This window comes from Pseudophryne corroboree, chromosome 8, assembly GCF_028390025.1.
Source record: "Pseudophryne corroboree isolate aPseCor3 chromosome 8, aPseCor3.hap2, whole genome shotgun sequence".
Classification (NCBI taxonomy): domain Eukaryota; kingdom Metazoa; phylum Chordata; class Amphibia; order Anura; family Myobatrachidae; genus Pseudophryne; species Pseudophryne corroboree.
The window spans coordinates 260864441-260891589 of NC_086451.1; positions in this window are offsets into that span (position 1 = coordinate 260864441).

Below are 27149 nucleotides of genomic sequence, written 5' to 3' on the forward strand. Positions count from 1 at the left end.
GTCAGCATAGGTCTTAGTGGTCTTAAAGTCAATCCAAAGAAACCAGGTTGCCACATAGTCCGAATATTTGTCTAAGGCAGCAGAATAAACATCTTCCATGTACATATAGAAGTCAATGCGCTGGAACCACTCCCATATTGTCGGTGGGTTAGTGGATTTCCAATGCACCGGGAGTATAGCTCTTGCCTCATTATTTAAATGCTTAAGAAGGGATTTCTTGTAGCGAGAAGGGGGTATATCTGAATGTGATAGTAGCCAGAAGTCCGGACCCAGTGGGACCCGGCTTCCCAAAATCTTTGTTGATAGGTCCATAATTGTGTTCCAAAATGGGATAATTAACGGACAGTCCCACCATATGTGGATCAATGTGCCAGTATCCTTACTGCATCTCCAACATAGGGGAGAGACTGAGGGGTAAATTTTATGTAAGAGAGACGGGCATCTATACCATCTAGTCAGTAATTTGTATTGTGTTTCCACAATGTCCAAACTAGTGGAGCACTGTGCCATAACCCTGCAATGTGTGTCCCATTGAATCTTGATTCCCCGATGTTTCAGATCTTTATCCCAGGCGTCACAGAAAGAGGGGACCGTGAGAAAAGAACTCTGTCGAAGAATCTTATAGATGCCTGACACCACATGTGAGGGGGCTATCTCCTGACTGCACATGGATTCAAAGGGAGTGAGAGCCTTATAAAGGTCTGTCGTCTCTCGCTGTGATGTAACAAAATGGTGTACCTGAAGGTAGAACCAATAGTCTTTAGCGGGTATATCGCCCGTTTTCTGTATTTCAGCGAACGTTTTGAGTTTGCCATGTGCAATCAAGTGAATCACCCTAGTCACACCCGCCTCCCCCCATCTAGAAGCAATCTCATTGGACCTGCCCGGGGGGAATAATGGATTGTCGAATATAGGCATAACGGACGTTTGTTTAGACGTGAGTCCCATTTTATAACGAAGTGTCCGCCATAGAGCCAATGTGGGCCCCACAGTAAGATGTGGTGAGCAACCAAACCTAGGGGACCAGGGCACTGCCTGTAGGTTAAGATTAGTGGAAGAAGATTCCAGGTCGACCCACTGTTTCCTCTGGGAAGCAGGGCGAGACCAGTCTATAATTCTATGTAGTAGTGCGGCATGGTAATATGTGGAAATCATAGGTAATTGTTGCCCGCCTTGTGATTTCAGCCTAGATAAATGGCTATGCTTGAACCTAGGCTTCCGGCCGTCCCAAATGAAATGGCTTATTGCCTTGTGTGCTTCGGCTAAGAATTGTGGGGGAAGTTTCAGAGGGATGGTTTGGAAAAGGTATAGCAACCTGGGGAGAATGTTCATCTTTACTATATTTATACGGCCTAGCCATGAGAATCTCTGCGTGAGCCAGTGCTTCATCTCCTGTCGCAATTTGCGCAATAAAGGAGTGTGGTTAATACTAGCTATAGTAGTGAGTGTCGATGGGATTTGAATTCCTAAATATGTAATATGGGATTTTTGCCATGTGAATTGGAATGATTGCGATAAGGAGGATACCGCAGCAGGTGAGAGCGTGACATTCATTGCCATGGATTTTGAATAATTAATTTTAAAATTCGACATGTCTCCGAATCGTATGAATTCTTTCATAAGGTTGGGTAGGGAAATCAAAGGATTTGTTATGACCGCCAATAGGTCGTCTGCAAAGAGGGCCAGACGATGCTCAATTTTGCTCACTCGCAGGCCCGTGATACTAGGGTTGGATCTAATTGCCCGAGCCAGGGCCTCCATGCATAGAACAAAAATTAAGGGTGACAGCGGGCAACCCTGACGTGTGCCATTGGAGATTGATATGGGTTCAGAAAGAACGCCATTCACCCTAACCCGGGCCGACGGGGCTTTATATAATGAAAGGATTCTCTGCAAAAAAACATCTCCTAGACCCAAGCGTCGGAGCACTGCCTCCATAAAATCCCAATCCACCCGATCAAAGGCCTTTTCTGCGTCTGTGGAAAGAAGCATGAGGGGAGTATCAGTTATCTGCGCATGCGCTATCAGATCAATGACTCTAATAGTATTGTCCCTTGCCTCTCTGCCCATAACAAAGCCGACCTGATCAGGGTGTAGTATATCTGGCAGTAATGGTTTAAGGCGATTAGCCATAAGTTTTGCGAACAATTTAATATCTACATTTAATAACGATATCGGTCTATAGTTGGAAGGGAGTGTCGGGTCTTTAGAGTCTTTTGGGATGACAGTAATATGGGCGCTTAAGGACTGGCCTGATAGAGGAGTCGTTGATGAAATGGCATTGCAGGCCTGAAGAAGAAGGGGGCTGAGTTTCTCCTGAAAGGCCTTGTAATACGTGACTGGAAAGCCATCCGGCCCTGGGCTTTTACCGTTAGGAGATGACTTTAGGGCAGCCAGCAGTTCTTCCCCAGTAAAAGGATCGTCTAGGGCCTGAGCAATGTCTGTCGGGAGAGTCGGGGAAGTGATTTCGTCTAAAAAAATTTGTATGTTGCGTATGTGGTCTTTGCGTGCAGTTGATGTCCGCGTGGAGGTCAGATTGTATAAGGCTGAGTAATAATTGTGGAAAATCTCCGCTATCTCTGTATCAGAGGCCCGAGATATCCCGTCAGCGCCTGTGAGTTTAGATATGTACGTTAAAGATCTCTGAGCTCTAAGAGCACGTGCCAGGAGTTTACCGGGTTTGTTTCCCCATCTATGATATTTATGTCTGCATTTACGGAACGCCCTGCGGGTACCGTCACTAAGTAAAGTATTAAGAGCTTGTCTCGCTGTTTGGAGTTCGGCATAAGTATCCGACGCCAGCGTAGACTTGTGGGCCAGTTCCAGTTTTTTTATTTTTTCTAGTAAGGCATTTCTACATTCAACCTTCTGTTTTTTCAGACGTGAGCCTAATTGTATGCATTGGCCTCTGATCACACATTTATGTGCTTCCCATAGTACAACCGGGGATACATCGCCAGTTGCGTTCAAAGAGATGTAGTCATCTATTGCTGTCTCAATTTGGGCTCTACAAACAGGGTCCCGGAGGAGTTGTTCATTGAATCGCCAGCGCCAGTGTTTGGGGGGAGGATGGCGGAGAGAGAGTGTGAGCGTAATTGGGGCATGATCCGATATTGTTATTTGGCCGATGGTCGCATCAATCAATAGATCTAGATGAGCATGGCTCACGCAGAGGTAGTCTATTCGGGAGTATGTATTATGTGGGGGTGAGTAAAAAGTATAATCTTTATCTGAAGGATGCAAAAGACGCCAGGTATCAACTAGTTGAAAATCATGTAGAACAGCTCTAAATCGTCTGGATTCTTTAAGCGTGTTCCGCGGGGACCCAGAGGAGGAATCCAGGTGAGGTTCAAGGACCCAATTAAGATCACCTCCCACTACCAAAGTGCCCATCAGGTTTTGCTCGATTAGTTCTAGTGATTCTTTAAGAAATCGAGTTTGGCCTCGGTTAGGAAGGTAGAGATTTACGAAGGTAAATGTCTGATGTGCTATAGTAGCTCTAACCAAAATCCCCCTCCCATCACCTATCAACATTTCAGAGACATCCAGCAATCTGAGATGTTTGGCAAAAAGGATAGCAACACCCCTAGCCTTCGCCCCAGAATAATCGTTAAAATAACCATTGGGGAAGTGACGGGAGCGAAGACCAGGGGAGGCCTCTCGTTTAAAATGCGTCTCCTGTAAGAAAATAACCTCTGCCCCATCAGTATGTAAGGTATGTAGCAGGCCCGACCTCTTTTTAGGGATATTTAAACCCTTCACATTGTAGGAAACAATTTTTAGGCTAGCCATACATAAAAAGTATAGGGATCAACTGGCTTAACGATATATCAGGACTCTGACTCTGACTCTGACTCTGACCCAGTGCTGGATCATAAGTAACCTGAAATTGGTTGTGGCATAAAGGAGGGGGGGTAGTCGGGTAAACACATGAGGAAAGAAAGGAAGACATGAGTACATGAACATAGAAAAAGAAAGGGAGAAACCAAAAAAGAAACATAGACTTAAACAACAACATGTAGTGGTAATCTCTGCATTGATAGCCATGGGTATAAATTAAGCATCCCATGGTCTAAGAAATATACAGCAGAGAAGGGGGTCCAAAGGGTAACAGCGGGTTCAACAATATTAGATAGTTAAGTAAAGAGGTATTTGGAAGGGATATATCATGGTCAGGAAGGAGATGGGAGGAGGGAAATCAATCAACCGCCTCCCTCCATCTCGCCACCTAATCCTTCCCGGCCCACAGGAAGCCTCTAAAGTTAATTACAGTAATAACTTGTAATAGTGCAGGAGTGGTAGGCATTCTCAGGGTAATTGAAGCTCAAATTTGAAACAACCTATTAAATAAAAAATAAAATAAAAAAAAAGATCAATGTGAGCTTTCAGTAAGGTAGCATAAAAAGGATATCACAGTTTCGGGTGGCAGACGCATCATGAGGTTTCAGATGTTTCATTGGATCTGCCCGCCCGGTTGCGTCGTCTTGAGGCGTCCACTCTTTTCCAAGGCTCCCTGCGGGGTAATGCCGTAGTGGGAAGCTGCAGAGGGTCTGTCCAATTTGGCAGTGAGATTAACGGTAGGCCCAGTGCCGTGCAGAATGCTGGGACGCCATCATAGTCTTCCAGGACATGTCGGTTCCCATCGCGGGTAACTTGGACGCTTAGAGGAAAGCCCCAGCGGAATCTGATATCCTTCTTCCGAAGAGCTTCCGTGAGGGGGTGGAGGAGACGCCTCTGTTGTAAAGTCATCCAGGAAAGGTCCTGGAAAATCTGGATGGGGTGGCCATTGAAAGCTATGTTCGAGGCCTGTCTGGACTTCTGTAGGATAGTCTCTTTCACCTGGAAGTAATGTAGCCGGCAGATGACGTCTCTAGGCCGCTCCGTAGGTGCTCCCCTCGGTCGTAGTGCCCGATGTGCTCAGTCAAACACTATTTGAGAGCTGGGGTCGGCACCCAGCAGGTCGTTAAATATTGTAGTCAATGCCGCAACCAGGCCCTGGGGTAGCACATCTTCGGGTAGACCTTTGACCCTCAAGTTATTCCGCCTCCCTCTGTTATCTATATCATCCAGTCTACGCCTCATTTCAGTGGTGGTATGTGAGTATCGGGATACAAGATCGTGGAGATCTGCGAGCTTAGAGTCCGTTTCATCTCTATGATCTTCCAGGTCAACTACTCTGTTTGCTACTTGCGTGAGATCAGATTGGATATTGGAGAGACTCGCTTGTAGGGAATCATGGATTCTTTTTTCCATATTGGATAAATCTTGTTGGATGTCTTGGCGAGTCGGAAGAGAGCGTAGTTGTGTGAGGACTGCCGCCATATCGGCAGAGTCTTTACTGGCAGATCCAGCTTGGCGATGTTTTGGAGAGGGCGGGACCCCGGTATCTTCCATGATGATTGGCGGCAAGTGATCAATGAGAGCGGTGGAGGTGATAGGGTCAGGGACGGGGGTGCCAAATAAAGTATGGAAGGCTGTGGCTTGTGTGGTTGCGGATTTAACTTTTGATGCTTTACCAGAGCGGCGCCGTCTTGTCATTTGTCTAAGTGAAGAGAACAGAGTCCAGAACAGAGCCTCAAGGAAGAGAGCATTAGGACATATCCCAGTTGGAAGCTCAACCCGCTATCCCCTCTGCGTGGTTTGGTCTTAATGTAGCATAATATACGTCAGGCGAATGCCTGGAAATACCGAAGTCAGCAGTGCGGCAGCATATAGAACCCTGTCGGCCATATTCCGTTTTTGAGGCTCACATATCCCTGGTGGGGAAGCCGCGTCGACACCGGAGTGCACGTCTTTCTCCCTCAGCAGCCAAACCACGTCCCCGGGGTTGAGATTTTGACTTGATTCCTTGTGAAAATAGGGAGAGTGTATTTTCACAGCTCCAGCAGGGGCAGCAGAGTGCAGATAAGATAGGATGTGTCTAATCTGCCACCTCCAAGATGGCCGCCGTCAATAGTGTGTGGAGAGACTTATGGGCATTCACAGCGGTGCCCCCAGGGGTTTATTTTACTTTTAGATGCCCCCAGGTCCCTCATCTATCTCCGCCCGTCCCCCCCTGCCAGTTGCCGCGGCCAGCAGGCCTCTCGGAGCGGTGTAACGCCTGCTTCCTGTCAGACGCCACACCCAAGATGGCCGCCACCACCGGAGCTCCGTGATTCTGATCGGCTCCGGCCCTGCACCTCCAGGAGCTCTGAATTCCTCCTCGGCTGCCCTGTCAGGCCTCCCCAGGCAAGGGGTACGGGATGTGGTGGCGGGGTAAGTCCGGGGGCAACGTTTTAGCAGCCGGGCGATCCCGGTCGGGGGTATTAATAAATTTAGGCCCCGGCTTCACCTCACAGGGAAGGCCGCAACCCGCAAGCACAGGGCAAGCCCGTGCTCCGGCTCCGCAGCTCACTCCCTTAGTGCCCTAATTAACAGGGGCAATTGTGGGGTGGTATGGGGGAGAGACAGGTAGGGTAAAAGCTGTTTTAAATGGTTATAGGGGTTTGAATCGGCAGGAGCTCCCTCGGGACACTTCCTCTTAGTTAGGCCTCAAGCCACGCCCCCAACTTGGCCCTTTTTATCTATAAATTTTTAAAATAAGTTTTTTAACTATTATTTTCCACTTTATAAATAAATATTGTACCTGTTTTTATATAAATAAGTATCCTTTTATTCTTCATATTTTTATCCATAAACTGTAGACACTGTTAGTCGCTAGCACCCTTACCTCTCTTTTACATTTTTAAATCATTAGGCAGCTTATCCCTGCCAAACCTTTGGGGTTCAGCTGACGCCTTATATTTTTAAAGGAGTGTCTACACCTTGGTTTAGTTTTAACCTCACATTTGCTCTGCTCACATATACCTGTGGCGCCATACTCCTACTACCATATATATATGTGTGTGTGTGTGTGTGTGTGTGTGTGTGTGTGTGTGTGTGTGTGGTGCGTATATATATATATATATATATATATATTAGTGATGAGCGGGTTCGGTTTCTCGGAAACCGAACCCCCCCGAACTTCACGCTTTTTACACGGGTCCGAGGCAGACTCGGATCTTCCCGCCTTGCTCGGTTAACCCGAGCGCGCCCGAACGTCATCATCCCGCTGTCGGATTCTCGCGAGGCTCGGATTCTATCGCGAGACTCGGATTCTATATAAGGAGCCGCGCGTCGCCGCCATTTTCACACAGGCATTGAGATTGATAGGGAGAGGACGTGGCTGGCGTCCTCTCCGTTTAGAATAGAAATAGATAGTGAGAGTGAGACACTTGATTTACTGGAGCTTAGGAGTACTCAGAGAGTGCAGAGTTTACTAGTGACTGACCAGTGACCACCAGTGCAGTTTTATTATTATTTAATATAATCCGTTCTCTGCCTGAAAAAAAACGATATACAGTGACACAGTATACCATATCTGTGCTCAGCCTCAGTGTGCTGCATCATCTATGTATATCTGACTGTGCTGAGTGCTCACTGCTCACACAGCTTAATTGTGGGGGAGACTGGGGTGCAGTTATAGCAGGAGTACATATATTTAACAGTGCACACTTTTGCTGCCAGAGTGCCACTGCCAGTGTGACTGACCAGTGACCAGTGACCACCAGTATATTGTGATTGTCTGCCTGAAAAAGTTAAACACTCGTCGTGTGGTGTTTTTATTCTATAAACGCATTCTGTTGACAGTGTCCAGCAGGTCCGTCATTATATAATATATACCTGTCCTGCAGTAGTGATATATATATATATATATTTTTTATATCATTATCATCCAGTCTATACTAGCAGCAGACGCAGTATGGTAGTCCACGGCTGTAGCTACCTTTGTGTCGGCAGTCGCTCGTCCATAATTGTATACCTACCTGTGGTGGTTTTTTTTTTTTTCTATCTTCTTCATACTAGTAGCTTACTTTAGGAGTCTGCAGTGCTGACAGTGTCCAGCAGGTCCGTCATTATATAATATATACCTGTCCGGCTGCAGTAGTGATATATATATATTTTTTATATCATTATCATCCAGTCTATATTAGCAGCAGACGCAGTATGGTAGTAAACGGCTGTAGCTACCTCTGTGTCGGCAGTCGCTCGTCCATCCATAATTGTATACCACCTACCTGTTGTTGTTTTTTTTTCTATCTTCTTGATACTAGTAGCTTACTTTAGGAGTCTGCAGTGCTGACAGTGTCCAGCAGGTCCGTCATTATATAATATATACCTGTCCGGCTGCAGTAGTGATATATATATATTTTTTATATCATTATCATCCAGTCTATATTAGCAGCAGACGCAGTACGGTAGTCCACGGCTGTAGCTACCTCTGTGTCGGCAGGCGTTCGTCCATCCATAATTGTATACCACCTACCTGTGGTGTTTTTTTTTTCTATCTTCTTGATACTAGTAGCTTACTTTAGGAGTCTGCATTGCTGACAGTGTCCAGCAGGTCCGTCATTATATAATATATACCTTTCCGGCTGCAGTAGTGATATATATATATTTTTTATATCATTATCATCCAGTCTATATTAGCAGCAGACGCAGTACGGTAGTCCACGGCTGTAGCTACCTCTGTGTCGGCAGTCGCTCGTCCATCCATAAGTATACTAGTATCCATCCATCTCCATTGTTTACCTGAGGTGCCTTTTAGTTGTGCCTATTAAAATATGGAGAACAAAAATGTTGAGGTTCCAAAAATAGGGAAAGATCAAGATCGACTTCCACCTCGTGCTGAAGCTGCTGCCACTAGTCATGGCCGAGACGATGAAATGCCAGCAACGTCGTCTGCCAAGGCCGATGCCCAATGACATAGTACAGAGCATGTAAAATCCAAAACACCAAATATCAGTAAAAAAAGGACTCAAAAATCTAAAATAAAATTGTCGGAGGAGAAGCGTAAACTTGCCAATATGCCATTTACCACACGGAGTGGCAAGGAACGGCTGAGGCCCTGGCCTATGTTCATGGCTAGTGGTTCAGCTTCACATGAGGATGGAAGCACTCAGCCTCTCGCTAGAAAAATGAAAAGACTCAAGCTGGCAAAAGCACAGCAAAGAACTGTGCGTTCTTCGAAATCACAAATCCACAAGGAGAGTCCAATTGTGTCGTTTGCGATGCCTGACCTTCCCAACACTGGACGTGAAGAGCATGCGCCTTCCACCATTTGCACGCCCCCTGCAAGTGCTGGAAGGAGCACCCGCAGTCCAGTTCCTGATAGTCAGATTGAAGATGTCAGTGTTGAAGTACACCAGGATGAGGAGGATATGGGTGTTGCTGGCGCTGGGGAGGAAATTGACCAGGAGGATTCTGATGGTGAGGTTGTTTGTTTAAGTCAGGCACCCGGGGAGACACCTGTTGTCCGTGGGAGGAATAGGGCCATTGACATGCCAGGTGAAAATACCAAAAAAATCAGCTCTTCGGTGTGGAAGTATTTCAACAGAAATGCGGACAACATTTGTCAAGCCGTGTGTTGCCTTTGTCAAGCTGTAATAAGTAGGGGTAAGGACGTTAACCACCTCGGAACATCCTCCCTTATACGTCACCTGCAGCGCATTCATAATAAGTCAGTGACAAGTTCAAAAACTTTGGGCGACAGCGGAAGCAGTCCACTGACCAGTAAATCCCTTCCTCTTGTAACCAAGCTCACGCAAACCACCCCACCAACTCCCTCAGTGTCAATTTCCTCCTTCCCCAGGAATGCCAATAGTCCTGCAGGCCATGTCACTGGCAATTCTGACGAGTCCTCTCCTGCCTGGGATTCCTCCGATGCATCCTTGCGTGTAACGCCTACTGCTGCTGGAGCTGCTGTTGTTGCTGCTGGGAGTCGATGGTCATCCCAGAGGGGAAGTCGTACTCGTAAGACCACTTTTACTACTTCCACCAAGCAATTGACTGTCCAACAGTCCTTTGCGAGGAAGATGAAATATCACAGCAGTCATCCTGCTGCAAAGCAGATAACTGAGGCCTTGGCATCCTGGGCGGTGAGAAACGTGGTTCCGGTATCCATCATTACTGCAGAGCCAACTAGAGACTTGTTGGAGGTACTGTGTCCCCGGTACCAAATACCATCTAGGTTCCATTTCTCTAGGCAGGCGATTACCGAAAATGTACACAGACCTCAGAAAAAGACTCACCAGTGTCCTAAAAAATGCAGTTGTACCCAATGTCCACTTAACCACGGACATGTGGACAAGTGGAGCAGGGCAGGCTCAGGACTATATGACTGTGACAGCCCACTGGGCAGATGTATGGACTCCCGCCGCAAGAACAGCAGCGGCGGCACCAGTAGCAGCATCTCGCAAACGCCAACTCTTTCCTAGGCAGGCTACGCTTTGTATCACCGCTTTCCAGAATACGCACACAGCTAAAAACCTCTTACGGCAACTGAGGAAGATCATCGCAGAATGGCTTACCCCAATTGGACTCTCCTGTGGATTTGTGGCATCGGACAACGCCAGCAATATTGTGTGTGCATTAAATCTGGGCAAATTCCAGCACGTCCCATGTTTTGCACATACCTTGAATTTGGTGGTGCAGAATTATTTAAAAAACGACAGGGGCGTGCAAGAGATGCTGTCGGTGGCCAGAAGAATTGCGGGACACTTTCGGCGTACAGGCACCACATACAGAAGACTGGAACACCACCAAAAACGCCTGAACCTGCCCTGCCATCATCTGAAGCAAGAAGTGGTAACGAGGTGGAATTCAACCCTCTATATGCTTCAGAGGTTGGAGGAGCAGCAAAAGGCCATTCAAGCCTATACAACTGAGCACGATATAGGAGGTGGAATGCACCTGTCTCAAGCGCAGTGGAGAATGATTTAAACGTTGTGCAAGGTTCTGCAACCTTTTGAACTTGCCACACGTGAAGTCAGTTCAGACACTGCCAGCCTGAGTCAGGTCATTCCCCTCATCAGGCTTTTGCAGAAGAAGCTAGAGACATTGAAGGAGGAGCTAACACAGAGCGATTCCGCTAGGCATGTGGGACTTGTGGATGGAGCCTTTAATTCGCTTAACAAGGATTCACGGGTGGTCAATCTGTTGAAATCAGAGCACTACATCTTGGCCACCGTGCTCGATCCTAGATTTAAAACCTACCTTGGATCTCTCTTTCCGGCAGACACAAGTCTGCTGGGGTTCAAAGAACTGCTGGTGACAAAATTGTCAAGTCAAGCGGAACGCGACCTGTCAACATCTCCTCCTTCACATTCTCCCGCAACTGGGGGTGCGAGGAAAAGGCTCAGAATTCCGAGCCCACCCGCTGGCGGTGATGCAGGGCAGTCCGGAGCGACTGCTGATGCTGACATCTGGTCCGGACTGAAGGACCTGACAACGATTACGGACATGTCGTCTACTGTCACTGCATATGATTCTCTCCCCATTGAAAGAATGGTGGAGGATTATATGAGTGACCGCATCCAAGTAGGCACGTCAGACAGTCCGTACTTATACTGGCAGGAAAAAGAGGCAATTTGGAGGCCCTTGCACAAACTGGCTTTATTCTACCTAAGTTGCCCTCCCACAAGTGTGTACTCCGAAAGAGTGTTTAGTGCCGCCGCTCGCCTTGTCAGCAATCGGCGTACGAGGTTACATCCAGAAAATGTGGAGAAGATGATGTTCATTAAAATGAATTATAATCAATTCCTCCGTGGAGACATTGACCAGCAGCAATTGCCTCCACAAAGTACACAGGGAGCTGAGATGGTGGATTCCACTGGGGACAAATTGATAATCTGTGAGGAGGGGGATGTACACGGTGATATATCGGAGGATGATGATGAGGTGGACATCTTGCCTCTGTAGAGCCAGTTTGTGCAAGGAGAGATTAATTGCTTCTTTTTTGGTGGGGGTCCAAACCAACCCGTCATTTCAGTCACAGTCGTGTGGCAGACCCTGTCACTGAAATGATGGGTTGGTTAAAGTGTGCATGTCCTGTTTATACAACATAAGGGTGGGTGGGAGGGCCCAAGGACAATTCCATCTTGCACCTCTTTTTTCTTTCATTTTTCTTTGCGTCATGTGCTGTTTGGGGAGTAGTTTTTGGAAGGGCCATCCTGCGTGACACTGCAGTGCCACTCCTAGATGGGCCAGGTGTTTGTGTCGGCCACTTGGGTCGCTTATCTTAGTCACACAGCTACCTCATTTCGCCTCTTTTTTTCTTTGCGTCATGTGCTGTTTGGGGGGTGTTTTTTGGAAGGGACATCCTGCGTGACACTGCAGTGCCACTCCTAGATGGGCCAGGTGTTTGTGTCGGCCACTTGGGTCGCTTATCTTAGTCACACAGCTACCTCATTGCGCCTCTTTTTTTCTTTGCGTCATGTGCTGTTTGGGGGGTGTTTTTTGGAAGGGCCATCCTGCGTGACACTGCAGTGCCACTCCTAGATGGGCCAGGTGTTTGTGTCGGCCACTAGGGTCGCTTATCTTAGTCACACAGCTACCTCATTGCGCCTCTTTTTTTTCTTCTTTGCGTCATGTGCTGTTTGGGGAGTAGTTTTTTGAAGGGCCATCCTGCGTGACACTGCAGTGCCACTCCTAGATGGGCCAGGTGTTTGTGTCGGCCACTTGGGTCGCTGAGCTTAGTCATCCAGCGACCTAGGTGCAAATTTTAGGACTAAAAATAATATTGTGAGGTGTGAGGTGTTCAGAATAGACTGAAAATGAGTGGGAATTATGCTTATTGAGGTTAATAATACTTTGGGATCAAAATGACCCCCAAATTCTATGATTTAAGCTGTTTTTTAGGGTTTTTTGAAAAAAACACCCGAATCCAAAACACACCCGAATCCGACAAAAAAAATTCGGTGAGGTTTTGCCAAAATGCGTTCGAACCCAAAACACGGCCGCGGAACCGAACCCAAAACCAAAACACAAAACCCGAAAAATTTCCGGTGCTCATCACTAATATATATATATACAGTATATATATACCCTGTTGCAAAGCCGATTAATGGGGTCAAAACAACTATGCTGGTCTTAGACGTGCATCCGGTATCCACCATTAGTGCAGTGGGACTGGAGTGCCAACCCTAGATGGGCCAGGTGTTTGTGCTGCACACTTGTGTCACTTAGCTTAGTCATACAGCTACCTCATTGCCCTTTTTTACTACTTGGCATGATTTGCTGTTTGGAGACTATTTTCTTTAAAGTACCATCCTGTCTGACACTTCCGTATGTCCAGTGATTTTGCAGCATAATTCCAGTGATTTTGCAGTATAATTTCAGTGATTTGGCTGTATAATTCCAGTGATTTGGCCGCATAATTCCAGTGATTTGGCCGTATAATTCTAGTGATTTTGATGTTTAATTCCAGTGATTTTGACGTTTAATTCCAGTGATTCGGATTTATAATTCCAGTGATTTTGTCATTTAATTCCAGTAATCCTGCTGTATAATTACAGTGGTACTGGCGTATAAATCCAGTGATCCTGCCGTATAAATCCAGTGATCCTGCCATATAAGTCCAGTGATCCTGCCATATAATTACAGTGGGACCGGCGTATATGTCCAGTCCAGTGATACTGCTATATATGTGTGTGTGTGTGTGTGTGTGTGTGTGTGGGTGTGTGTCTGTGTGTGTGTGTGTGTGTGTGTGTGTGTGTGTGTGTTTTTATATATATATATATATATATATATATACATATATATATATATATATATATATATATATATATATATATATACCCTGTTGCAAAGCCGATTACTGGGGCCAAAACAACTATGCTGGTGTTAGACGTGCGTCCGGTATCCACCATTAGTGCAGTGGGACTGGAGTGCCAACCCTAGATGGGCCAGGTGATTGTGCTGCACACTTGTGTCGCTTAGCTTAGTCGTACAGCTACCTCATTGCCCTTTTTTACTACTTGGCATGATGTGCTGTTTGGGGACTATTTTTTTAAAGTGCCATCCTGCCTGACACTTCCGTATGTCCAGTGATTTTGCAGTATAATTCCAGTGATTTGGCTGTATAATTCCAGTGATTTGGCTGTATAATTCCAGTGATTTGGCTGTATAATTCTAGTGATTTGCCCATATAATTCTAGTGATTTGGATGTATAATTCCAGTGGGAATTGTTTGTGTCGCTTGGCTTAGTCATACAGCTACCTCATTGCACCTCTTCTACATCTTTGCATGAGGTGTTGTTTGGGGCCTTATTTTTGAAAAGTGCCATCCTGTCTGACAGTGCAGTGCCACTCCTAGATGGGCCAGGTTTTTGTGCCTCTCACTTGTGTCGCTTGGCTTAGTCATACAGCAGCCTTAGTGCACCTCTTTTTCTTCTTTGCATCATGTGCTGTTTGGGGACTAGTTTTTGAATAGTGCCATCTTGTCTGCAACTGCAGTGCTACTCCTAGATGGGCCAGGTGTCTGTGCCGCTCACTTGTGTCGCTTGGCTTAGTCATACAGCAGCCTCGGTGCACCTCTTTTTCTTCATTGCATCATGTGCTGTTTGGGGACTAGTTTTTGAATAGTGCCATCTTGTCTGCAACTGCAGTGCCACTCCTAGATGGGCCAGGTGTTTGTGCCGCACACTTGTGTAGCTTAGCTTGGTCATACAGCCACCTCGGTGCAACTTTTAGGCCTACAAACTATATTGTGAGGTGTGAGGTGTTCAGAATAGACTGGAAATGAGTGGAAGTAAATGTTATTGAGGTTAAAAATACCGTAGGAGCAAAATTTCCCCCAAATGATGTGATTATAGCTGTTTTTATGTTTTTTTCAAAAATCATCCAGATCCAAAACCAAAACACGAAAGGGTGGTTTTGGCAAAACCCAGCCAAAACCAAAACACGAAAGTGGAATTAGAACCAAAACCAAAAACACGAAAAGTGCCAGCCGCACATTTCTAGCTAGGAGTAGTGTGTCATCCAAAAGTGCTAGTTTCTGTGCAGACTAGCAGAGCTACAGAATATGTGAGCAAGGAGTCTCTAATGGTCCCAGGTGCAATAATATGTATTCAACCCCCCCCCCCCCACACACACACACACACACACACACACACACATCATATTACAAAAAGGAACAGCCCGTGCCAAAAATAATGGGGCATTATCCATTGAGAGGGGGCATGGCAACACAATAGTACCCCCAACTTAAATTATGATACACCGCAGTGCAACACAACCTTATTCACATTACACTGAATAGTAGTATTCCTTATGTGATACCCCACTAAAGTGATCTTACATACTGTATAGGGCATCACTGTATATAGGCACCTCCCAACTGCAGATGGTATTGGATCGGGACCTGGGGACTTGCATGACCCACTGTTCTCATCATTTTTGAAGGCGTAACCAGCGGTCCCTGAGCAGCTGGGCAGCCCCCGGCTCACCTCCCTGCATTGTAAGATGCCGTGCACGGCATCAGTTCAGCGATAACTGGCTGCTTTGCGGAGCTGAGCAGTGGTGATCACAGGCTCTCCCAACTGCCCGCCCGAGGGACACTGTAGCCCCACGTGCAGGACAGCGTAACAGTGTCCGAATAGCGGGACTGTCCCGCTGGAATCGGGACAGTTGGGAGCAGCGCCGGACTGGCAATCTGGCACTTCTGGCAAATGCCAGAAGGGCCGATGGCCACATGGGCTGGTCCAGCCGAGCAGCAGCAGCAATTTGCTTCCGAGCCGAGGACCCGTGAAACATGCTACGCCCCGACCACTTCTATGACATCAGCTGAACTGTCTGTCCACCGAACGGGGTCTCTAGCAGTCTGCCCCACGTGACGGCTGTGGACTGTAGCATGCAGCTGAGAAGATTCCTCCAGCCCCACACACACAAAGCAGACGATGACACTAACTGCTGGTGGGAGCACAGCACGCCAGGTGATTGCAGTAACCCCCATCTGTGCAAGCATAGAGATAACAAGACTAGAGGTAAAATATCCGGCAATACATACACTTGAAAAGTGACTGTTGGAGTTAACCCCTGCAGTGCCTTTCAGCTGTGCACACAAGCTAATTGCCTTTATAAAAAAGGCTGAGACTACCCCTTTTCACCTTCATTATTTAACCTGTAGCGCAGTCCAATTTGCTGGTCATTTAAGATTAAAAAGACTTTGTGCTTTTAAAGGAATTTACAAGTATCACTGCTTGATGGTTCTGTAGAAAGGGCAGTTTCATTTGCTGAGTCCTATCCATCTCTTTTGTATTCCACATTGCACAGCACAGTCACTGGTGGGACAGAACTAAAGGTCCATACACACTGTGCGATATCACACACGATATCGCTAATTTTCAGCTTTCTGAGCGATATCATTTGTGATATCGCCAGTGTGTATGCTACAGACGATGAATGATGTGCGCTTCCGCACTTCGTTATTGTCCACCTTTCGGCGGCTGTGCATGCAGCTCAACTTGGTAAATCTTGCATGCAGCTAAATCTTACCCTACTGCCTTTCTATCTCCCTAGTCACTCTCCCTGCATTTTGTCTCATTCCATGTGGCATGATGTGAATTTTGGCTCATTCTTTGTGCTATAATGTGAATTTTGGCTCATACCGTGTGCTATAATGTGAATTTTGGCTCATACTGTGTGCAATTATGTGAATTTCGGCTCATTTTGTGTGCTAAAATGTGAATTGCGGCTCATTCTGTGTGCTATAATGTGAATTGCGGCTTATTCTGTGTGCTATAATGTGAATTTCAGCTCATTCAGTGTGCTACAATGTGAATTTCGGCTCATTCAGTGTGCTACAATGTGAATTTTGGCTCATTCATTGTGCTATAATGTGAATTTTGGCTCATTCAGTGTGCTACAATGTGAATTTTTGCTCATTCATTGTGCTACAATGTGAATTTCGGCTCATTCAGTGTGCTCTATTGTGAATTTTGGCACATTCCGTGTGCTATAATGTGAATTTCGGCTCATTCTGTGTGCTATAATGTGAATTTCGGCTCATTCCGTGTGCTATAATGTGAATTTCGGCTCATCCCGTGTGCTATAATGTAAATTTCGGCTCATCCCGTGTGCTATAATGTAAATTTCGGCTCATTCCGTGTGCTATAATGTAAATTTCGGCTCATTCCGTGTGCTATAATGTGAATTTTGGCTCATTCCGTGTGTTATAATGTGAAAGGGGCACCAGTTTTAGATAGTATAAGGGGTCCTACTATTGTGGTGCATAATGTGCATAAGGGGTATATGGTGTGGTAAACTACACTGAAGGACACGCCCCATTTTGAGTGGCCACGCCTTTTTTCTGGAGCGTGGCGCGCGCTTAGTTACAACCTTTATTTTTCCATACCCCCACTTCAACATTTCCACTTCAACCAATGGTTGTGTGTATTTTAATACAGAATGATGTACACTTGTATGTTGTTATAATATTAATTATATTTGTAAGAGCATAGGCTAAGAAGTAGGAGGAGTTGGGAATAGTAAGGGGAGGAGTCAGATGCTGACACCGAGGTGGGCCTGTGTGCTTCAAAAATGCCAGGGCCTATTTATGGTCCCAGTCCGGCCCTGGTTGGGAAGTATGATATTGACACTGCTGGCACGTTAAAATTAATTTGTATATATACTAGAGATGAGTGGGTTCGGTTCCCTGAGAACCAACCCCCCCGAACTTCACTACCCAAGCCCAGATCCGAGTCAGGCTCGGGTTTCCCCGCCTGACTTGGAAACCAGAATGAGGCAAAATGTCATCATCCTGCTGTAGGATTCTCGCGGGGTTTGGATTCCATATAAGGAGCCACGCATCGCCGCCATTTTCACTCCGGCATTGGAGAGTGTAGCGAGAGGACGTGTCTCCGTCCTCAGTGTCCTGCATCAGTACAGTGGTAGTGTCTTGTGCTGCAATAGTCCAGTCACAGTGGTGGTGTCCTCTGCTGCCATATGTTCAGTGCTGCAGTATAAGTCCAGTCCAGTGGTGCTGTGTTGTGCTGCATCAGTTCAGTGGTGTATTGTGCTACACCAGTCCAGTCACAGTGGTGGTGTCCTCTGCTGCCATATGTCCAGTGCTGCTGTATAAGTCCAGTCCAGTGGTGCTGTGTTGTGCTGCATCAGTTCAGTGGTGGTGTATTGTGCTGCCTCAGTCCAGGCACAGTGGTAGTGTCCTCTGTTGCCATATGTCCAGTGCTGCTGTATAAGTCAAGTCCATTGCAGGGGTGCTGTGTTGTCCTGCATCAGTACAGTGGTAGTGTCTTGTGTTGCATCAGTCCACTCACAGTGGTGGTGTCCTCTGCTGCCATATGTCCAGTGCTGCTGTATTAGTCCAGTCCATTGCAGTGGTGCTGTGTTGTCCTGCATCAGTCCAGTGGTGGTGTCCCAGTGCTGCCGTATATATGTCCAGTGGTACTGCCGTATAAGTCCAGCGGTACTGCCATATATGTCCAGTGGTAATGCCATATAATTCCAGAGAAACTGCCGTATACAGTATGTCCAGTGGTACTGCCATATAATTCCAGTGGTAATCCATATAATTCCAGTGGTACTACTGTATAATTCCAGTGATACTGCCGTATAAATCCAGTGTTACTGCCATATAATTCCAGTGATACTGCGGTATATGTCCAGTGGTACTGCCGTATAATTCCAGTGATACTGCGGTATATATCCAGTGGTTCTGCCATATAATTCCAGTGGTACTGCCATATAATTCCAGTGGTACTGCCGTATAATTCCAGTGCTACTGCCGTATATGTCCAGTGTTACTGCCATATAATTCCAGTGATACTGCGGTATATGTCCAGTGGTACTGCCGTATAATTCCAGTGATACTGCGGAGTCCTCTCCTAATCGGGATTCCTCCAGAGGATCCTTGAGTGGTACGCCTACTGCTGCTATTGCTGCTGCTGCTGTTGTTGCTGCTGGGAGTCGATCGTCATCCCAGAGGGGAAGTCGGAAGACCACTTGTACTACTTCAACTAAGCAATTGACTGTCCAACAGTCCTTTGTGAGCAAGATGAAATATGACAGCAGTCATCCTGTTGCAAAGCGGATAACTGATGCCTTGACAGCTATGTTGGTGTTAGACGTGCGTCCGGTATCCGCCATTAGTTCAGTGGGACTTAGAGAATAGATGGAGGTCATGTGTCCCCGGTACCAAATCTCATCTAGGTTCCACTTCACTAGGCAGGCGATACCGAGAATGTACAGAGATGTCAGAAATAGTGTCATCAGTGTCCTAAAAAATGCAGTTGTACCCACTGTCCACTTAACCATGGACATGTGGACAAGTGGAACAGGGCAGTCTAAGAACTATATGACTGTGACAGCCCACTGTGTAGATGTATTGCCTCCTGCAGCAACAACGGCAGCGGCACCAGTAGCAGCATCTCGCAAATGCCAACTCATTCCAACTTCCGAGGCAGGCTACACTATGTATCACTGCTTTCCGTAAGAGGACTGACGACCTCTTACGGAAACTGAGGGAGGGACATCATCGCACAATGGCTTACCCCAATTAAACTCTCCTGGCGATTTGTGATATCGGACAACGCCACCAATATTGTGCGTGCATTACATCTGGGCAAATTCCAACACGTCCCATGTTTTGCACATACAATTAATTTGGTGGTGCATAATTTTTTTTAAAATGACAGGGGTATGCAGGAGATGCTGTCGGTGGCCCAAAAAATTGCAGGCCACTTTCGAAATTCAGCAACCGCGCGCCGAAGACTGGAGCACCAGCAAACACTCCTGAACCTGCCCTGCTATCACCTGAAGCAAGAGGTGGTAACGAGGTGGAATTCAACACTCTATATGCTTCAGAGGATGGAGGAGCAGCAAAAGGCCATTCAAGCCTATGCATTCACCTACGATATAGGCAAAGGAGGGGGAATACACCTGACTCAAGCGCAGTGGAGAATGATTTCCATCTTGTGCATGGTTCTCCAACCCTTCGAACTTCCCACACGTGAAGTCAGTTTAGACACTGCCAGCTTGAGTCAGGTCATTCCCCTCATCAGGCTTCTGCAGAAGCAGCTGGAGAAATTGAAGGAGGAGCTAAGATGGAGCAAAGTAAGTGGGACTTGTGAATAGAGCCCTTCATTCGCTTTGCCAGGATTCAAGGGTGGTCAATCTGTTGAAATCAGAGCACGACATTTTGGCCACCGTGCTTGATCCTAGGTTTAAAACCTACGTTGTATCTCTTTTTCCAGCAGACACAAGTCTGCAGAGGTTCAAAGACCTGCTGGTGAGAAAATTGTCAACTCAATCGGGACATGACCCGTTAACAGCTCCTCCTTCATTTTCTCCTGCCACTGGGGCTGCGACGAAAAGGTTAAGATTTCCCAGCCCACCCGCTGATGGTGATGCAGGGCAGTCTGGAGCGAGTGCTGACATCTGGACCGGACTGTAGGACCTGACAACGATTACTGACATGTCTACTGCCACTGCATATGATACTGTCACCATTGAAAGAATGGTGGAGGATTATATGAGTGACAGCATCCAAGTAGGCATGTCAGACAGTCCATAAGTATACTTGCAGGAAAAAGAGGCAATTTGGAGGCCCTTGCACAAACTGGCTTTATTTTACCTAAGTTTCCCCTCATCCAGTGTGTACTCCGAAAGAGTGTTTAGTGCAGCCGGTCACCTTGTCAGCGATCGGCGTAGGAGGTTACATCCAGAAAATGTGGAGAAGATGATGTTCATCAAAATGAATTATAATAAATTTCTCCGTGAAGACATTTACCAGCAGAGGCAGACAGGATGGACATTTACCAGCAGAGGCAAACAGCACATGATGCAAAGAAGAAAAATAGGTGCAAGATTAAATTGTCCTGGGGCCCTCCCACACACCCTTATGTTGCATAAACTGGACATGCACACTTTAACAAACCAATAATTTCAGCGACAGGGTCTGCCACACGACTGTGGCTGAAATGACTGGTTGGTTTGGACCCCCACCAAAAAGGAAGCAATCAATCTCTCCTTGCACAAACTGGCTCTACAGAGGCAAGATGTCCACTTCATCCTCATCCCCCAATTCCTCACCCCTTTCACTGTGTACATCCCCCTCCTCACAGAGTATTAATTTGTCCCCACTGGAATCCACCATCACAGATCCCTGTGTAGTTTTTGGAGGCAATTGATGGTAAATGTCTCCACGGAGGAATTTATTATAATTCATTTTGATGAACATCATCTTCTCCACATTTTCTGTACTAAACACTCTTTCGGAGTACACACTGGAGGGGGGGGGGAAACTTAGGTAAAATAAAGCCAGTTTGTGTAAGGGCCTCCAAATTGCCTCTTTTGTCCTGCCAGTATACGTACGGACTGTCTGACATGCCTACTTGTATGCTGTCACTCATATAATCCTCCACCATTCTTTCAATGGTGACAGAATCATATGCAGTGACAGTAGACGACATGTCAGTAATCGTTGGCAGGTCCTTCAGTCCGGACCAGATGTCAGCACTTGCTCCTAACTGCCCTGCATCACCGCCAGCGGGTGGTTTTGGAAATGTTATCCTTTTCCTGACAGCTCCAGTGGCAGTAGAAAATGAAGGAGGAGCTGTTGGCAGGTCACGTTCCGCTTGACTTGACAATTGTCTCACCAGCAGGTCTTTGAACATCTGCAGACTTGTGTCTGCCGGAAAGAGAGATACAACGTAGGCTTTAAACCTAGGATCGAGCACGGTGGCCAAAATGTAGTGCTCTGATTTCAACAGATTGACCACCCGTGAATCCTGGCAAAGCGAATGAAGGGCTCCATCCACAAGTCCCACATGCCTAGTGGAATCGCTCCGTTTTAGCTCCTTCTTCAATCTCTCCAGCTGCTTCTGCAAAAGCCTTATGAGGAGAATGACCTGACTCAGGCTGGCAGTGTCTGAACTGACTTCACGTGTGGTAAGTTCAAAGGGTTGGAGAACCTTGCACAACATGGAAATCATTCTCCACTGCGCTTGAGTCAGGTGCATTCCCCCTCCTTTGCCTATATCGTAGGCAGATGTATAGGCTTGAATGGCCTTTTGCTGCTCCTCCATCCTCTGCAGCATATAGAGTGTTGAATTCCACCTCGTTACCACCTCTTTCTTCAGCTGATGGCAGGGCATGTTCATGAGTGTTTGCTGGCACTCCAGTCTTTGGCACGCGGTGGCTGAATGCCAAAAGTGGCACGCAATTCTTTGGGCCACCGACAGCATCTCCTGCATGCCCCAGTCGTTTTTAAAAAAAATTATGCACCACCAAATTAATTGTATGTGCAAAACATGGGACGTGCTGGAATTTGCCCACATGTAATGCACGCACAATATTGGTGGCGTTGTCCGATATCAAAAATCCCCATGAGAGTCCAATTGGGGTAAGCCAATCTGCGATGATGTTCCTCAGTTTCCATAAGAGGTTGTCAGCTGTGTGCCTCTTACGGAAAGTGATGATACAAAGCGTAGCCTGCCTAGGAACAAGTTGGCATTTGTGAGATGCTGCTAATAGTGACGCGGCTGTTGTTGCTGCAGGAGGCAATACATCTACCCAGTGGGCTGTTACAGTCATATAGTCCTTAGTCTGCCCTGCTCCACTTGTCCACATGTCCGTGGTTAAGTGGATAGTGGGTACAACTGCATTTTATAGGACACTGGTGACTCTTTTTTTGACGTCTATGTACATTCTCGGTATCGCCTGCCTAGAGAAGTGGAACCTAGATGGGATTTGGTACCGGGGAAACACTACCTCAAGAAATTCTCTAAGTCCCTGTGAACTAACTGTGGATACCGGATGCACGTCTAACACCAACATAGTTGTCAAGGCCTGAGTTATCCTCTTTGCAACAGGATGACTGCTGTGATATTTCATCTTCCTCGCAAAGGACTGTTGGACAGTCAATTGCTTACTTGAAGTAGTACAAGTGGTCTTCCGACTTCCCCTCTGGGATGACGATCGACTCCCAGCAGCAACAACAGCAGTGCCAGCAGCAGTAGGCGTTCCACTCAAGGATCCATCGGAGGAATCCCAGTTAGGAGAGGACTCGTCAGACTTACCAGTGACATGGCCTGCAGGACTATTGGTGTTCCTGCTTAAGGAGGAAATTGACACTGAGGAAGTTGGTGGTGTGGCTTGCCGGAGCTTGGGTACAAGAGGTAGAAGGGATTTAGTTGTCAGTGGACTGCTTCCGCTGTCACCCAAAGTTTTTGAACTTGTCAATGACTTCTGATGAATGTGCTCCAGGTGACGTATAAGGGAGGATGATCCTAGGTGGTTAAAGTCCATACCCCTACTTATTACAGATTGACAAAGGCAACACACGGCTTGACACCTGTTGTCCGCATTTCTGTTGAAATAATTCCACACCAAAGAGGTGATTTTTATTTTTATTTTGACCAGGCATGTCAATGGCCTTAATAATCCCATAGATAACAGGTATCTCCCCGGGGGCCTGACTTAAACAAACCACCTCTCCATCAGAATCCTCCTTGTCAGTTTCCTCCTCAGCGCCAGCAACACCCATATCCTCATCCTGGTGTACTTCAACAGTAACATCTTCAATTTGAATATCAGGAACTGGACTGTGGGTGCTCCTTCCAGCACTTGCAGGGGGCGTGCAAATGGTGGAAGGAGCCACTCTTCCCGTCAAGTGTTGGGAAGGTCAAGCATCGCACCCGCCGACACAATTGGACTCTCCTTGGGGATTTGTGATTTAGAAGAATGCACAATTCTTTGCTGTGCTTTTGCCAGCTTAACTCTTTTCATTTTTCTACTGGAAGGATGAGTGCTCCCATCGTCATGTGAAGCTGAACCACTAGTCATGAGGAACATAGGAGAGGGCCTTAGCCATTCCTTGCCACTCCGTATCGTAAATGGCATATTGGCAAGTTTACGCTTCTCCTCAGACGATTTTAATTTAGATTTTTTTGGTCATTTTACTGAACTTCTGCTTTTTGGATTTTACATGCTCTCTACTATGACATTGGGCATCGGCCTTGGCAGACGACGTTGATGGCATTTCATCATTTCTTCTCAGTATAAATTTGAGAGCAACACAAAAAGGACAATTATCTCATTGCACTAGTTCAAAGAGACATTATATAAAATATATAGTCTCATTCATATAACCACTGGTCAATAAAAATATAGAACAACTATCTATACAGATGAGAGTGGTGGTGTTCCCACAGAGTCAAAGTGTTATGAGTACAGAAATAGCTAACGAGAAAACCAAAAGGAACTTTATAGGTGGTCGAGCACTCTTGATACAATTAAGGACAAAGGGGGGGGGGGGAATATAAAAATGATCAGAAACAGACAAACAGTAAAACTTAACTTTTATTAATTATATATAATTGCCCCCAGGCCCATGTGTCAATAAAATAGACTTACAAGGCGAAATATGAAGACAGAAAACAGACAGACAGAAAGGTAAAATACATACAATTAAAAAGCATCCAGGTAGGAAATATTATAATTAGGAATCAAATTCAATCCCCCAAAGAATATAGGATAGGCAAAAGATAGACAGGACTACCAAGGCACGGTCAGAGTATTACTGTCCCCCATGTGAAATACAGTGAATGGGGGATGAGTGATTCCTACTGGTGTCAGTCCTTGGAAAAGATAAACCAGTCAGAGGGCAGTCTTTCCTTTCTGCTTTTGGTTGATGTGTACTGGACACAGCGCAGCCAATGAGAGAAGTACTGGACTGTCCCCTGTACTGGTAGAAATAAGTATTAAATCAAAATGTATCTGTTAAGTATATATAGTATTAGGCATAATCGTAATGATTCATGAATGTCCAAACCTAAAAATAATAATTGTATATGCCCTTTATAGAAGTGAATAATAGACAAGACTTATGAGCCCACTCACGGGGTTCTGCTGACCCCCATGTGCCATGCAGTGAATGGGGGATAAGAGACCCCTACTGGTGAAAGTCCTTAGAAAGTGAAGATATCGCAATAGGGCCGGACAATGGTTTCCTTCTGCTTTTGGCTGATGCGAGAACCACAGCGCAGCCAATGAGAGAGGTACTAAATCGTCCCCCTATGGAAAGAATCAATAAAGCTTAGAGTTTAATAAGAATATATGCAAAGATAAGTATTCATGCCCAATGATAGCAATATGCTTTAACCCAGTATAGAACAAAATATATATAGGTAACGGAAATAATTAAGGGGGAATGAAAGTTTCCAAAATATTAAATAGCAGATATTAAACTGTGGTTCACATATTGTACTGAGTTATATTTATATTCGTCTGACAAGCTAATGCACACAGTAACCACATAGAAAGAATAAAGATATAACCTCCTGTGTATTACTTATAGATATAGCGTGATTTATTTGTAACTGATACGGATTTCGTACACCTCTCTCAGTGTAATAGCAGCCCTGTGTGTCCGTATACCTCAAATAGACCAAATGGACAAAGAGATCTTTATATCAGTCCACGTTCTTTAATATATTCCCATATTTGTAACGTGACTGATACATGTATGGTCTGAGAGGAAAAGCAAAGAGTATATAAACATACAGTGGTATTCACCTATGAATGAAAACACAATAACCTTTGCTGATACAGGAGTAGTGTTAAAATACGCTCTTATGCATTAAATATGAGAAATAACTCATATGCACTAATTACAGCTATAGTTTGTATTCTACATTCAGTGTAAATATCAGACTATAATGTCAATATTGGCATGCCGATAATAGAAAAAACTGCATGGCCGTAAACCAATTCATTAGGATTGAAATGTCATACCTGGATGGCTAGGGGCAGTCCGCTATGCGCAATTAGTGGACATGCCCAGGGTCCTGACGTACGTTTCGCCGGTGGTCGGCTTTGTCACAGGAAGAAAAGCTCACGTGTATTTCTCTCATTGGCTGCGCTGTGTCCAGTACACATCAACCAAAAGCAGAAAGGAAAGACTGCCCTCTGACTGGTTTATCTTTATTTTCCAAGGACTGACACCAGTAGAAATCACTCATCCCCCATTCACTGTATTTCACATGGGGGACAGTAGTACTCTGACCGTGCCTTGGTAGTCCTGCCTATCTTTTGCCTATCCTATATTCTTTGGGGGATTGAATTTGATTCCTAATTCTAATATTTCCTACCTGGATGCTTTTTAATTGTATGTATTTTACCTTTATGTCTGTTTGTTTACTGTCTTCATATTTCGCCTTGTAAGTCTATTTTATTGACACACGGGCCTGGGGGCCATTATATATCATTAATAAAAGTTAAGTTTTACTGTTTGTCTGTTTCTGATCATTTTTGTATCCCCCCCCCCTCCCTTTTGTCCTTAATTGTATCAAGAGTGCTCGACCACCTATAGAGTTCCTTTTGGCTTTCTCGTTAGCTATTTCTATACTCATTTCATCGTCTCTGCCATGACTAGTTGCAGCAGCTTCAGCACTAGGTGGAAGTGGATCTTGATCTTTCCTTATTTTACCCTCCACATTTTTTTCTCCATTTTTTAATGTGTGGAATTATATGCCAGTAATATATCTGGAATTAGACGGCGGTAATGTCTGGAATTAGATACCACTAGATAGATACCAGATACCACTGTGACAGGAATGATGATGACACAGTGACAGGACACTACCACAGCACCCTACAGCAGCAAGATGCAGCACAAGACACTGGACTAGTATATTAGTAATGTACTGTAGTATACTGAGCACCACAATGCAGCACAAGACAATGGGCAGTGGTACTGAGCAGTGATGTGGATAATACTGAGAACTGACACTGAGCAGCAAGATGCAGCACAAGACACTGGACTATTAGTAATGTACTGTAGTATACTGAGCACCACAATGCAGCACAAGACAATGAGCAGTGATACTGAGCACTGATGAGGATACTACTGAGAACTGACACTGAGCAGCAAGATGCAGCACAAGACACTGTACTATTATTAGTAATGTACTGTAGTATACTGAGCACCACAATGCTGCACAAGACAATGAGCAGTGATACTGAGCACTGATGATGATACTACTGAGAACTGACACTGAGCAGCAAGATGCAGCACAAGACACTGGACTAGAATATTAGTAATGTACTGTAGTATACAGAGCGCCAAAATGCAGCACAAGACAATGAGCAGTGGTACTGAGCACTGATGAGGATAATACTGAGAACTGACACTGAGCAGCAACATGCAGCACAAGACACTGGACTATTAGTAATGTACTGTAGTATACTGAACACCACAATGCAGCACAAGACAATGAGCAGTGATACTGAGCACCGATGAGGATACTACTAGGAACTGACACTGAGCAGCA